This window comes from Podarcis erhardii, assembly GCF_964252035.2.
Source record: "Podarcis erhardii genome assembly, chromosome: 7".
Taxonomy (NCBI): Eukaryota; Metazoa; Chordata; class Lepidosauria; order Squamata; family Lacertidae; genus Podarcis; species Podarcis erhardii.
The window spans coordinates 86,371,962-86,377,961 of record NC_138511.1 but is presented as its reverse complement, the minus strand read 5'-3'; positions in this window follow the sequence as shown (position 1 = coordinate 86,377,961).

Below are 6,000 nucleotides of genomic sequence, written 5' to 3'. Positions count from 1 at the left end.
AGTAGTGATGTATGGAAGTGAGAGCTGGACCATCAAGAAGGCTGATCGCCGAAGAATGGATGCTTTTGACTTCTGGTGCTGGAGGAGACTCTTGTGAGTCCCATGGACTGCAAGAAGATCAAACCTCTCCATTCTGAAGGAAATCAGCCCTGAGTGCTCACTGGAAGGACAGATCGTGAAGCTGAGGCTCCAAGACATTGGCCACCTCATGAGAAGAGAAGACTCCCTGGAAAAGACCCTGATGTTGGGAAAGATGGAGGGCACAAGGAGAAGGGGACGACAGAGGACGAGATGGTTGGATAGTGTTCTGGAAGCTACCAGCATAAGTTTGACCAAAATGTGGGAGGCAGTGGAAGACAGGAATGCCTGGCGTGCTCTGGTCCATGGGGTCACGAAGAGTCGGACACGACTAAACGAGTAAACAACAACAACAATTGTTGGAATGGCATACAAAGGATGAACAAGTTAAATATGTGATGATTGATTGGGCAAGAGATGTAGGAAACTATATAATGTTGGAAGATTGGGAAAGGCTGTGGAAGAAGTACTGCATGTACTGTATTAAAAGAAAATATTATGAAAATGATGTATGGATGGTATTTAAACCCGGTGAAATTAGCAAAGATCTACCATACAAATGAAAATCAATGTTGGAAATGCAAAGAAAAAAAGATACTTTTTTCATATGTGGTGTCCCAAGGTGAAAGACTTCTGGGAAAAGATTTATAATGAGTTGAAAAAAAATGTTGAAATATGCATTTATTAAGAAACCAGAAGCCTTTCTACTTGGAATGCTAGGATTGAAATTGCCCCAAAAAGATGCTAGACTGTTTTTGTATGCCACCAGAGCAGCAAGACTTTTATTAGCCAAAACCTGGAAATCGTAAGAAATACCAAAAATAGAAGAATGGCAGATGAAGATGTTGGATTTTTGGGAGCTGGCTGACCTGACTGGAAGAATCTGCGACCAGAAAGAAGAGAAGATACAAGAGGATTGCAAGAAATTTAAATAATATTTAGCTAAATATTGTGATATTAGATAAATAGAAAATTCTTGGAAGTAATAAATAGGCTTAGGGGTAGAATAAGAATATGTGGTAGTAAATATTAAGGATTAAAATATTAATAAATGAGGAAGGGTTAGTAAATGAAAGAAATCAATGTAATTAGAAATATGAATTTGGAGAACTGTTATATAGGTGATAGAATGAAATTCAGTTAGAGGGGATTTGAGGAAGTCAGTTATCAATGTAATGAGAATTAGGTATTTGAAGAAATCATTTTTCTTGGTGTTTAGTTTATTGTTGTAATGTGTTTTTTCTTTGTTGTGTGTTTTGTTATGTTAGGTAAAGGTAAAGGGACCCCTGATCATTAGGTCCAGTCGTGGCCGACTCTGGGGTTGCGGCGCTCATCTCGCTTTATTAGCCGAGGGAGCCGGCGTACAGCTTCCAGGTCATGTGGCCAGAATGACTAAGCCGCTTCTGGCGAACCAGAGCAGCGCACGGAAATGCCGTTTACCTTCCCGCAGGAGCGGTACCTATTTATCTACTTGCACTTTGATGTGCTTTCGAACTGCTAGGTTGGCAGGAGCAGGGACAGAGTGACGAGAGCTCACTCCGTCGTGGGGATTCGAACCGCCGACCTTCTGATCGGCAAGTCCTAGGCTCTGTGGTTTAACCCACAGCGTAAATTTTGTCCTCTCCCAGGGTGCTGTATTATCAGAGTCCGCCCCCTGTTCGAAGGTAAGTGAAGTGTTTAGTACATAAGAACTTGAGAAAATGCTGGCTGCTGAATCAGATCAAACGCTGTCCTCGTCCAGTATGTTGTTCCCACATTGGCCAACCAGATGCCTCCGGGCAGTCGACAAGCAGAGCATGGAGGCAATTGCCCTGTCCTGTTTTGTGTTCCCTAGCAACTAGTATTCACAGAAATATCGCCCCTGACGCTGCATGCAATGTATCCATAGGTAATGGCTTTCCAGTTAATATTAAAAAGTATGCACAACAGCTTGGAACAGAGACTGCTTCCTGGAAATGCAGAGATGAAGTGGCTACTCAAGCGTTTAGTAGTGGAAAATAAACTTAGAAATCAAATAAATACATGCAGAGAAATAAGAAAACCAGTGGGTTAAAATTACAGTATTTGCAAACATGCCTTTCCAATACCTAGTTCCTTTTTTTTAATTTTTACCCCCATCGTTGGGCCTCTCTGACGTCTGGCGAACTTTTGCTTTTCTTCCTCAATGACAAGGATTGATATGTTCAGACAGGGAAAAGCAAAGAATGTAAACTATACTCCAGTGAGTATTTTATTTTACTTCTTCGTACTAAACACAAGCAGCCAATCCCAGAAGTCACAGAATGTGACCCCCGTTGAACTACAAATAAAGAGATGTCCTAGGCACTTCAAATCTGGATAGATGCAAATACCGTATTTTTCGCTCTATAGGACGCACCAGACCACAAGACGCACCTAGTTTTTGGAGGAGGAAAACAAGAAAAAAATATTCTGAATCTCAGAAGCCAGAACAGCAAGAGGGATCGCTGCGCAGCGAAAGCAGCGATCCCTCTTGCTGTTCTGGCTTCTGGGATAGCTACGCAGCCTGCATTCACTCCATAAGACGCACACACATTTCCCCTTACTTTTTAGGAGAGAAAAAGTGAGTCTTATAGAGCAAAAAATACGGTATACAGTGAACACTGGCGACTGGTGGGTGAGAGGGCTAGGAATGTGGTGGCTCTCCTTTCTTTGAAGAATTCCTTAAGAGTATCCCAGAACAACGTACAATGTGGGGTTTCCACTTAAAGGCTACCTGAAAGGAAGATATGGTAAATTTAGATAATATCATTTACTGGAATGGCTTTTGCCAGTGTGGAGACTTCCAAGTTACACAGAACTCCTCACTGAGCAAAACAGAAATACAGTGGTACCTCAGGTTAAGTACTTAATTCGTTCCGGAGGTCCGTTCTTAACCTGAAACTGTTCTTAACCTGAAGCACCACTTTAGATAATGGGGCCTCCTATTAAGAAAGTCCTTAAGTGGACATTTGTAAAGAAACCGGAGGCTTTTCTCTTGGGCATGGTCGGCCAATTGGTACCAAAGAAAGATAAGACCTTTTTTATGTACGCAACTACAGCAGCAAGAATTCTCCTGGCAAAGTATTGGAAGATGCAAGAATTACCTACTCTGGAAGAATGGCAGACGAAGGTGACTGAATTCATGGGACTGGCAGAGATGACCGGCAGAATCCGTGATCAGAGGAGGGAGACAGTGGAAGAGGACTGGAAAAAATTTAAATTATATCTTAAGAACTGTTGCAAAATCTCGGACTGATAAAATGTTAAGGGTTAAGAAACAGAGAACTATAGCTGTAAATATTCAAGTTAAGAAAATTTGGAGGGAAATCAAATTTTGAAAAGGAATGAAGGATTGCTAAAAATTTTTGAAACAGGGGTGCAGTGAAGGGGAGGCATGGGGAAGTCATGTATTGTTTGTTTATTTGTGTGTTTTTTTGTTTTATGAAAATTAATAAAAATTATTTAAAAAAAAAAAAGATAATGGGGCCTCCTGCTGCTGCCGCACGGTTTCCGTTCCCATCCTGAAGCAAAGTTCTTAACCTGAAGCACTATTTCTAGGTTAGCGGAGTCTGTAACCTGAAGCGTATGTGACCTGAAGCGTATGTAACCTGAGGTACCACTGTATGGCACATTCTCAGGAATACAGTTGGGAATTTCTCTTGAGGCTGCCTGTGACCACTAACATTTAGGGTTCACCCACACTGTCATTTAACATGAATTGTAAGCTTCCTATAACTCAGTTAATTAATTTGCCCTTGTCCATAGGACATCTTCCTTTAAATCCCTGCCTCCCCGTAGGGGCACTCTTTAATGGAGAGGGTATGAGAAAATATGGATCAAAGGAGGAGAAAATGTGGGGAGGCAGGGATTTGGATAACAGATTAATGGAAAAACAGAAAGCTGTTTTGGGGGGACAGGGGGTGGGCTGGTGTGGAGGACTTCCTGGTCCTGAATGGGGTAACTGTGCCCCTGAAGGACCAGGTGCACAGCCTGGGAGTCATTCTGGACTCACAGCTGTCCATGGAGGCGCAGGTCAATTCTGTGTCCAGGGCAGCTGTTTATCAGCTCCATCTGGTACGCAGGCTGAGACCCTATCTGCCTGCAGACTGTCTCGCCAGAGTGGTGCATGCTCTAGTTATCTCCTGCTTGGACTACTGCAATGCACTCTGTGTGGGGCTACCTTTGAAGCTGACCCAGAAACTGCAATTAATCCAGAATGCGACAGCTAGACTGGTGACTGGGAGCGGCCGCCGAGACCATATAACACCGGTCGCATTGGCTCCCAGTATGTTTCCGAGCACAATTCAAAGTGTTGGTGCTGACCTTGAAAGCCCTAAATGGCCTCAAAGGCCCAGAATACCTGAAGGAGCGTCTCCACCCCCATCGTTCAGCCTGGACACTGAGCTCCAGCTCCGAGGGCCTTCTGGCGGTTCCCTCACTGCGAGAAGTGAGTTTGCAGGGAACCAGCAGAGGGCCTTCTTGGTGGTGGCGTCCACCCTGTGGAACACCCTCCCATCAGATGTCAAAGAAATAAACAACTATCTGACGTTTAGAAGATATCTGAAGGCAGCCCTGTTTAAGGAAGTTTTTAATGGCTGATGTTTTAATATATTTTTAATTTTTTGTTGGAAGCCACCTGGAGTGGCTGGGGAAACCCAGCCAGATGGGCAGGGTATAAGTAATAAATTATTATTATTATTATTATTATTATTATTATTATTATTATTATTATTATTCCTATCCGTGTTAAACTACAATGTAGATGAACCTGTACAGCAACTCTGTATGATAGGTAAAGGTAAAGGGACCCCTGACCATTAGGTCCAGTCGCGGCCGACTCTGGGGTTGCGGCACTTATCTCGATTTATTGGCCGAGGGAGCCGGCGTACAGCTTCCGGGTCATGTGGCCAGCATGACTAAGCCGCTTCTGGCGAACCAGAGCAGCGCACGGAAATGCCGTTTACCTTCCCGCCGGAGCGGTACCTATTTATCTACTTGCACTTTGACTTGCTTTCGAACTGCTAGGTTGGCAGGAGCAGGGACCGAGCAACGGGAGCTCACCCCATCGCGGGGATTCGAACTGCTGACCTTCTGTACAGCAACTCTGTATGATAGGTCATTATTATTTTCTCACAAGGGAGAATGAGAAAGAAACTTATCCAGTGCCCACAAAACTATCCACCAGAGGTCCTGACCACCTTCCGCACACATTCCCTTGCCATTTTTCCTGTTACTGTTATTATCCACCTGAGGGTGTTATGTACTGAGTTGAATAGGATCCAAACTGCAGCAGTCTGATTGGTCCTAGAACAATAGGCTCCAAAAGGCAGCAGTCTGATTGGTCCTAGAACAATAGGATTCAGAATGCAGCAGTCTGATTGGTCCTAGAACAATGCAGCAGTATGATTGGTTAGCAGGAACCACCCAATCATGCTCCAGATAGAAGTGAATCCACAACCTGATTGGCCTACAGTAGAATCCTGGAATTAGCCAATCATGTGCAGCCCATTGTGTAAATAATGTATATAAAGCAGATACTTTGAGGGGACATTCATTCATTCCTCCTCACCACTATGAGCTGAATAAAGAGCATGAAATCACTTTGCGACTCTGAGTATATTTCAGAGGGGTTTACCCGTTTCTCGGAAATTAAGTGCTGAGGGCTCAGTTCCGCATAGAAGTGAATTATTTCTACCCGGAACCTCAAACTTAATTGCCAAATGTTTAAGGGAGCGAGTTTGGTGGTTGTCTGGTAGAAATGATTTAATTTTAGGCCAAAGTGCAGACGTCATTCGACACAGGGGAGAAAAATTGTTCCACTTATATATTATCGTGTGAGCTTGGATTACAGTTCCGTGGGACTTTGCCCGAAGATGGTTTTCCAATCTGATTTGATGGTTTTCCGATCCGATTTGAAACATG